This window comes from Ixodes scapularis, unplaced genomic scaffold, assembly GCF_016920785.2.
Source record: "Ixodes scapularis isolate PalLabHiFi unplaced genomic scaffold, ASM1692078v2 PGA_scaffold8__174_contigs__length_109621045, whole genome shotgun sequence".
Classification (NCBI taxonomy): Eukaryota; Metazoa; Arthropoda; class Arachnida; order Ixodida; family Ixodidae; genus Ixodes; species Ixodes scapularis.
Genome location: NW_024609883.1, coordinates 45,413,417 through 45,423,664, shown reverse-complemented (window position 1 = coordinate 45,423,664; position 10,248 = coordinate 45,413,417).

The following is a 10,248-nucleotide window of genomic DNA, read 5'->3' as shown; positions in this document are numbered from 1 at the left end:
GAACAAGATGAAAACAGCAGATGACAGAGAAAGGAACACACAAAAGATATTTCGAAATCACTCCGATTCATCCTTTATTCGTGGTTGTTATTTCTCGACAAGATCTGAGTAATATTTTATTCTTTATGTAACCGAGCCTCTCTTCTTTATTGCGCAAAAAACAAATAAAAAAGTAAATAAGACAACGACCGTTCAGAAACAAAAGAAGAAAGGACCATTCATCGTCGCTTTCAGAGGACCCAGAAGACAAGAGCAAAAACAAAACAATGGAGTGGAAACTCTTATCACCCCCCTCTACCCACAAGAGAGGACAAACTTCAGAATTCTGGTGGGGTGAGGTAATGAACCGATGACAACCACTTGCAATAACAAACAAAAAAAAAATCTTGAGAAGATTTTGTTAAAAGAATCTTCACTCTATTAGAGGCATAGCCCTCTCTAGCGACTCTAGCCTCCGGTATGCTCACTATGGTTATGGTAGAAGGCTGTAGTAGAGGCGTAGCGTAAAGGAGGCTATGGTGGAGGATGAAAGGGACATGAACATCGGCGACACGATAACCGAGTATGCGTGACAGCAGCATGTAAAGAAGAGGAATTAAAAATAAAAACACAGCAATTGAAATGTATTCGAATGGCGTGACCGATTTCTTAACGTCTTAGCTCATTTAGCTCCAAGAGGTGGCGCCACAACTTATAAAAAGGTAGGGGGCGCCAGCTGCCGCCCAATTCAGTGCTTTGCCATATGCGTCCATTCAACATCCATGTGAGATCACACAACGTTATACGTACAATTATAAAGGAAAAAAATATAGCGCAAGGTCGATTTGCTTTCTAAAGAAGACACCAAGCAGCCGAAGAACCGCCAACGAGCCAAAAGAATACGCCATTTTTGTTCTCATGTGCGGCACCCGGTGCCGCTGACTGGAGGTCAGAACTATGGCCCGTATGCTCCAATCCCGCGCCTTTTGCGCATCACGTGGTTAGCCCGGAAAAGATTTTAATCGCAGCGGACAGAATTAACGTGGTGACCTAGAGCAGTCGTACACAACCGTCGAAGTTTCGCGGACCCCTTGTGGATCGGCAGAGATGCTGGAGGACCCCGTTCGTGGTGAGGGGAGAGAAAAGGTATAAGTTAAATGTAATAATGATATATTAAATGAACTAGTGTGAAGTAGACTTCTTGACATACACATAAGAAAACACGCCCAAAAATCAAAAAATTTCTTCTCGATCTGAAGAAAGACAACTTTCATTACGGAACTTGACTGATGAGGCAGGGCTTCGCGGAACCCTAGAATGCCTTCGCGGATCCCAAAGGGTCCGCCGGCCCCCATTTGAGAACCAGTGACCTAAAGAGACGGGCTTCGACACCCAGTCAAATTTTTCTGGACGACGCAAAACCTGCAAAGCCAAAACGTCAATCTCGGAATAAGAAGGGAACATAGCCTCATACAAATCTCAATAACGGCTTTAATTGAATTTGTAAAGATCGTGTGGTCAGGTCCTTGAGTAATATTGAAGTCCCTTTACTCTTACATTCGATCGCTTTTGGTTTCATGCGCTAACGGAGCAGTGATGTGATTGGCCCGAACCATCTTGGAAAAGTTCATTGTGGAGCAGCCAACACAATTTTTTAAAGCATAAAAATCGTTGTTTATTCAACTACGAATCATTATTTATTCCACTACGTTGGCCTGTCCGACTAAAGAACAATTCCATCTTAGCTTTTCCACTGCGTAACCACTTCTAGCATCAATTGCACAGCAATTTGTTTTCATCAGACAATCAGCAAGCTGTTGAATGCTGCCAGAAACATTGCTTATTTACATCTAAGGGTATGCACTCCGGTTCTCGTGCCAGGCTCGCGCTGCAGAACCGAGTGATCCTGTGTTCAATCCTTACTCCTACCCGTTTGAGCGTTCTGTACCTGTGTGCGGTCATGTATCACTATACTGCGTTTTGCACGTCAAAGACCCTCAGCTAGAGGTTGTACTGCACTGGCTAAGTTGCTCATCGACGGCTGAGACACCATGCAGACGGCCATTGGAGCTGACTAACTCCCTGCTGTATAAGCATAAACAGAACACAAACAATCCTCCTGTCATCCGAGCCGTTGGGGTACTAGGGAGAGGTGAAAGAAATGAATGAAGGGACTGGTGACTAGAATCACTGAGTGAGATCGGCCTCCCGTACGTAAGCAAAGCGGGGTCCGGGATCCGCTTGCAGTGGTCGGGAGGCGGTGGGGGCTTCTCCCACTCGGTGTAGCAACAGACATGACGAAACAAACATTCTGAAAATAACCTCTTTTTTTTTTTTTTGCGTTGCAATGATTTATTTTATAACCATTTGTAAAACGCACATCGATTGTTAAATAAAAAAAACACTTCTGAACGATCAAACGTAATAGTAGACCATTGAAATAATGATTGAATATACTAAGTTGGAATACGAAGTTGAATGTATACTGTTCAAGTTCTGGAGAAAGCAATGGAACTGAAATCCCGAATTCACTTTAAAACAAAGCAAATATTATATTTCTTTATTATAACATCTATTTAACTTTTCTCGAGTGCCTTTTGGCAGCGCGCGCGAGAGCGCATACCCGCACTCTCTCCCAAGAAATAAGGGCCTTGTGTTGGCTTTTTAACATCGCGTAACGGCCGCCAGAGCGAGGCAGAGACTGGAAGCAAGTGCTGCGTTGAGCGTTCGGCTGACTCTCGTCTCTTTTCACTGATTGGATGGGAGATCAGGCCGAATGCCGACGCCACACTCGAGTTTAATCAGTGCTGGCCTCCATTACGTGAAGTGGAAACTCTAGCACTACGGGCCAACGGCTATCTAGATGTTGAGAGCACGCTACGGTACGCGAGAACTGCCACACAGTGGGAGACGCTACAGCAAAATTGACTCTGACGTCACTGCGAATTCAAGTCAGCAAGCCCGAGCAAACCAAAAAACTACGAATAAAAGATACTTGCCAAAAGTAAATATTGCGTTCATTTATACTTTTTTTTTTTTTTTTGGGGGGGGGGGGGGGGGGCAAAGGGGGGGGGGGGAGCATTTTAAATGAAATGACCATTTCCTTGGTCGCAAAGGCCGAACTTTAGATATTAAAAAGGGATATCTAAAACTCGGAAGCAGTTTTATTTTTTCTATCTTATTTTATAATGGAACGAAACGGCACATAGTAAAGTCCGATATTGTTTTAGTATGTTTTTAATACCCTGGTTAACTTCTTTGTCTTCTCTTCTGCCCGTCTTCTTTTCCTTGGGTATTCACACGAGGGAGAAATCCCGGGGGATTTCTCCCCGGCACGCGCATCCAACGACGAAAACATCAGGCTTTGCGATGTGCAAAAGCCTCGCGTTTTCATCTCGTGATGCGCGCGTGCCGTGGAGAAATCCCCGGGATTTCTCCCTCGTGTGAATACCGCTTCACTTTTCACTCATTCTTGTGTTCATTTTTGCGACGAGCCACCCAAGCAACAGTCGCAAAGGGGTGAGAATCTTTTATTTCTTTATGGTTGCCACGACCACCCGACGTTCACTTGTAAGAAATGGCTTATAAGCCGCGACAATTTTTATCACGCGATTTAACATTGAACTTAAGTCCAAAAACTGAGACAACGTGGGCTGAACAAGTTATGCTTTATAAGATTTAAAGAAAAGAAGCAACTATTTCACATCATTTTGAGCAGAAAACATGAGCACACGTAGATCAGACAAGAAAAAAGTTGTAATAGTTTACAGCACGGCATTGAAATAATGGTTACAATGTGCAGCGCATACATGGTTACAATATGCAGCGCATTATCCTCTTGAGGGTAAACCATCTGAAACCCACGCGCTCATAACAATACATTTAACCGAAAGCTGTTTTCTGACAACCAGGTAAGTCTCGCCTGAGCTGGGTATTCGAAGGAAAGACCCATGGTTCCACAGGGGGCGTATCTGGTTCACGCAGACATATAGCGTGTTGTTGTTTTATGCCTTACAGAACTTTAGATATTTTACAAAAAAAAGGATGTTGCAGATATATGGATGCCGTCTTTCGTTATATCTGTAGGGCTCGGTGGACAATAAATGGGTATAACCGTTGCCATATTTAATAATTAGCCAAAATCTGTTATGGCGAATTCCACTGGGCGTTTTGGAGCGCGCCGGGATCAGTCGACCAGATCCGGATTGGAGCACAAGATCCGAACGGGGTCGCGCCGCCTAGGATCCCCAGTGGAACATGACCACTGCTCCGGGATCGGCGGGTGCCTTCCCGTCGTTCAACTGCCCGGGAATCCCCTTTTCGCGGCCGCCGCGGTCGTTTCGAAGACGTTTTCGCCTCGCGGCGCTAACACGTGTTCGACGCACGAGTGGCAGGAATGGCTCAGGCGCTTCTAGCAAAGATTGTCGGAATGCCCGTAGCACGGCAAATACCTTCTCTTCTCCTTATTGGAAAACGAACCCGCTTTCGAGCCAATGGGTAAGCAAGCGGCCATTACGAATTCTTCTGATGTCGAGACAATCTAGGAGCCCAGCCCGCGACGTGCTTCTTCTTCTTCTGGGGCGAGATGCCCCACGAAAAAAGAAGTCACGTGTGTGCGCCGAGGGCTGGCCCGGCTGGCGTCCGGTTAAATCTGCCGAAATCGTGGGAGCGACTTTTCTCGTGGCGAATTCCACGAGCCGTTTTGAAGATCGCCGGGATCGACTTTTCCGGAGCGAGCCTATTTCACTGGGCGATCGGGATCGAGACGAACGTGTTCCACTGGTCGTTTTGGATTACCTCCCGCTCCAGATCTCGATCTGGATCCGAGAAAAGTCGCTCCCCCGATTTTGGCGGATTCAACCGGAAGCCAGCCGGGTCAGCCCTCGGCGCACACACGTGACTTCCTTTCTCGCGGGCATCTCGCCTGATCTCGCCTCAGAAGAAATGGTAATGGCCGCTTGCTTACCCCTTGCCTCGACAGTCGGTTCGTTTTCCAGGAAGGAGAAGAGAAGGTATTTGCCGCGCTACGGGCATTCCGGCAATATTTGCTAGCAGCGCCTGAGCCATTCCTGCCGCTCGTGCGTCGAACACGTGTTAGCGCCGCGATTGCGAAAACGTTGTTGCTTGGAACTTGGAACCAGCCTCTACCAGACACCTGATTTGTTTCAAAAATACCCAGGACGTTTTGGGGCAATGAATCGATCACATAGCAGGCGGTAGACAAGTAGACAGCGTTGAAAAATATTTATTCCACCGATTGTTATGAAGGCCGATGGTGTCGGTGTCGCAGTTTTGAAGCACTGTCAGTTCAGCTCAACACCACGTTACAAAAGACGGTTTGGGGTACTGCCGGTGCTAACGCAATTTCACAGTAGAAATAGGAATTGCACGAAAGAACCGGACAGAAACACTTTATACGGTGGCGTCAATGCCGAACATATATCAGCGATGTGACTTTCCTCGGTTAGGGCTATCTGCTTTGTCAGCGAATGAAGAACATCTTGATAAAATAAAGAGCGGAAAATACTCCCCGTGTCAAGTTCTCTAATTACAGCCACTGGTTGATGTCGTACCGTGGTAGTTCCCGGCCCTTCGAACGCACTAGCACTTTGTAGAGTCACATTTCCAGCGATTCCGCACCGCACACGAACGAAGGTAAACAATCAAGATGGCGGAGTGTTCCCCGTGTTGTCCTCGCCGTCAGCGCGGTGTGACAGGGTTGTCGGACAACAAATCGGGCAACACTGTTGCCGGGCGGCAGCAACATGTTGCCCGACTGTTGTTGTTGCCGCGATGTGACAGGGTCGCCGGCAACACGACTTCCCCGTGTTGCCGGATAGAGTTGTCCAACTGTCCCCTCAGTGTGACAGGGCCTTTACCCCTTGGCTCGACAGCCGGTTCGTTTTCCAGGAAGGAGAAGAGAAGGTTTCGCCGCGCTACGGGCATTCCGGCAATCTTTGCTAGAAGCTACTGAGCCATTCCTGCCGCTCGTGCGTCGAACACGTGTTATTAGCGCCGCGATTGCGAAAACGTCTTCGAAACGACCGCGGCGGCCACGGAAAGAGGATTCCCCGGCAGTTGAATGACATGAAGGCAAATGCCGATCCCAGACCAGTGGTCATGTTCCACGGGGGATCCATCGCCGGCGCGACCCCGTTCGGATTGTGAGCTCCATTTCGGATCTGGTCAACTGATCCCGGCGCGCTCCAAAACACCCAGTGGAATTCGCCATCGGATCCAGATCGAGATCTGGAGCGGGAGCTAATCCAAAACGACCAGTGAAACATGTCGGTCTCAATCCCGATCGGCCAGTGAAATAGGCTCGCTCCAGAAAAGTCGATCCCGGCGCGCTCCAAAACGACCAGTGGAATTCGCCATTTTAACCTTTGCCTTCTCGAGCACATCTCGGCGGCACAAGCTCTCGTGCACCACCAACGCTATGAGCTCGCGCTTCTAGCCTTCGCTGCGGTACAACATAAGGTGAAACGGAGCGTATAAAATCGTTATATACCGACACGTGCACCGCTCAAAGTGAAAAAAAAAGGCGGGCTGCGCGAGTTTTTCCGGATAACTCGACCACAGCGCCGCCACGAACTGTCAATACACGCGCCCTCACGAGCTCCCGTTGCCGAGCCGCTCCGGTCCCAACGCTACCCAAGTATTCTAGTACACTGCAGCCGCACTGCGCTGACATCGGCCTTGCCGCCGGCACGGCCGATTCCTTTCCCGTGAGCTGGCGGTCTGCGCCGCCCGAGCGCGCCAGCCGATTTCTTGTATCGGCGAGCAGGTGGTGCTAGAGTTCCTGTATAGGGAACTCTAGGTGGCGCGGGCACGTAGCGCCATGGCGTGGCCCTCCTTGAAACTGACCCGCAGCGGCCAATAGGAGCCTCGTTCCGTGAAACTGTGGCGCACACTAGCCAATAGAACCGAAGCCGAAATCTATCAGATTTCGGCTTCACTGCACTTCATTAGGAGCGGGGAAACGAGGTGTCGTTTGACTAGGCTTTTCGCGTGGCTTCAAAGCTGGGAGCCATCAGATCGCGGCTTCACTTGCAGAAAGGAGTTTAGGTGCCGTTTGGTGCGGCTTCAAAGCTGATGACGTCGGCTCGCTCCATGGGACCCCCCAGTTGATGCTTTCGCATTAAAAACGATCAAAACAGTGCAGAGAAGAGCGACTCCGTCTCTGTAAAGGGGGGGGGGGGGGGGGGAAGAGAGTTATATGGCGGCGTCGATCGGCACGAGTGAAGAGCGCGTGCCGAACGCCGACCAGCGCGCGCGAAATTAAATACATACATAATAGAGAGTTTTAGTAGACCGTTTTCGGTTTCCCGCTCCGCTCTATGGAAAGCGGAGTCGCCATCGCGCATGCGCGACCCGCTCTGGGATTTGAGCGTGGAGCGTCAGCTCCGCTATCGTCGCCATTTTAAGAAGTACGCTCCACTCTCAGTAAAGGTTCACTAGATGGTGCTTTTCTGGAAAGGTGGGTGCTCGCTATTTGAAATCATGCTTGGGAGCGCGCTTGACCCTTATGAACCTCGCTGCACTAAGAAACTGCGCAGACTTTGTTTGAAAAGGCGTCCCCTAGAAAACGTTTCACGGTGGTCAAGAACCTCTGGCTGCTTCGAGAAATCGCTGGCCGCAATCCTTTCACGGCCCCTGAACGGTGGGAACAGGTGGTGCCTTGTCTAAGCCAGCGGGCTCGATTTTTCTATGCGAGATGACGACGACGACGTTGAGAGGATGACACACCGGGCGACGGCGGTGTCTCAATCTGAGTCCTGGGCCTCGGTTCCTCGGAGGCGGCAGCTTCTACTTCGGCTGGACTACCTCCTTGGAGCATGATTCTTTGACCCCAGTGGACCCCAGTGAGCAGTAGCGCCATTATGTTCCTGGTGCTCCCTCATGCACTGATCGAACGGCGTGCAAGATCCTCATAGCTCACTGCTCACCCGCCCAACCCACCTCCACGAAGTCTGGACTTTTGCGAATCGGACTGCCCTCGTCCCCAATACCAACAACCCATGTCGTCGTCATCTTGCACGTATATACTCATCACATTACCATGTTCCCTAGACGCGGCACCGCGGGCCTCGGTGGTACGGGCTGCTGCTTTCCGCGGTGCCGCGGCTCTCCAGAGCCAAAAATTGAAGGTTAAAGACCAAAGACTAAAGCAGTCGGCAAACGGACAGATATTTTGTTTGGTTATTTCAGGCAGCAAGACAGTGAAAATTAGCGAAAGCGAGTGCTCCATTTATATCTCTACTTTTTTTTCCCAATGAAATGAGTCGTTTCTTCTTCGTATGCTTCGGTTTGTGATATGGTGCCTTGGTGTTTATGTACACTGCGCGACACTGTTAGCGGGGGCATTCAATATCCTGTTTTCATTTTTCACCTTAAATTCGAGGGGCTGACATTTGCCTATTTGTGTGGAATAAAGCGCTCGTTTGGGGCACTAATCTGAGCGACAAATTTTCAGCTTTTTCAATAGCTGTCAAAAAAATAAACTGCAAATAAAAGCGATTTTTTTCGTGTTCGTATGAACAGTGGAGAGCAGTGTATGTATCTGCCTTAGGGGGTGACATGAAACCATCTTGCTTGACTATACACTTCTTTTTATTTCTTTTGTGTGTTTATGAAAGTGCGTTTTTCAGCTTAAGCTCCTGCCCAGTTTCTGCCTCACTTGTGCTACGGTCTTTTCTTGCAATAGAAGGCCACGCAACATAGTCTACTCTTACAATGCTGAATTCAACAGTAACACTGTAATTTGGTTAGAAGCAATATTCACACGCACATCTGAGAACTAAAATGAGAGTCGTTAGTAAACGTTTTTTATTAAAATATTTCTAGATGCCTTTCAGCCCAGTTGGACAGGTATTTCGCTCAGTACAAAAGCTTGAGCATGATTTACTGTGATAATTTTATGCATTCTAATATTAAACAAACAAAAAAATGCCCATGGTCTTTGTAGGTTTCGTCCAGCCGTCAAATTATGCCGTCTGCGCACATCACTGCCTGGTGCTTCACGACGAGCACCCTCTTGTGGTCTTCTTCTAATTTTTTTGATGGACGACATATGGGCATGCTGTGCGGTCAACAAAACCCCAACAGTTGTTCAGGGGTGTTCCCTTGTCCTTGACGGCCTAATAAAAAAGACAAAGAAAAACACTCTTACAACACGGCAGTATTTAAACACTACCAAAGCATGTGATATGGGACTTGTTACTCCTCTAAGATAAAGCGTATTCCCATTGTAGGGTTGTAAAAAACTGGGTATCGTAAATTGATATATATATATATATATATATATATATATATATATATATATATATATATATATATATATATATATATATATATATATATATATATATATATTTATATATATAGTTCTTCCTTAATATTGCTAAGGTTTGAGACCGTCAAACTGTGCATGCGAGGCCCGCTACGCCGGAAGTCAAAACAAAACTTCTGAAAACTGTTCTAATCTACCACTATTGCTTAGAAGTCCAGGGTTGTGCTTGCTAAATTTTGCATTGTTTATGCCTGTCTGGTTTTCACCAAACAAAAAATTGACGTGGAATATTCTTTCGACCGTCATTGGTAACTCTTCTCAAAACACCACCGGGTAACATATTCGGCCGCCATATTTTGGGCATCGCTTTTAGTGCGAGACTTGTGACTGGAACCCATTTCATATTCAGTATTGACGCAGCATTCGTGTCTAATACATTTAGACTCGCATCCGCGACAAACAATGACGTAGCTCTCTTGCTCCCTAGACACTTGGCCAAAATAAGGCGGCCTCGAAGACTAGCGGCACCATGGGTTGCACTTTTAAAAAAACTGTATTCAAGTTTCTATTATTTTCTAAATCTACCAAGGAAATCCAATGCAAACATTTCTTGAGGAAAGTTAAACAATTCAAAAGTTGCGAGCGAGTGTGAATAAATAAAGCTGAGAGGGGGGGGGGGGGGGGGGGGTACGGTTTTTTTGGCGCAGCTTGCGAGCGCTACATGCTCGTGGTCAGCTTTCAGTGGCATTTTCGACAGGAGGGCGCATGCACAGATATAATCGGCGTTCAAGCACGCGCACCCGTACATCTGACTGCATAGCCATAAGACATCCACAAAACGCGACGACTTTACCGACGCCGTGCTGGTTGCAAAGTGATACTCGTTCACTTCGTTTGATTATGCTGTTTTGTGTTACATAGAACTCAAATCGAATGGCTTACTTTTTACGCGCGGGGCGTACGCTTTACTTCTTGAT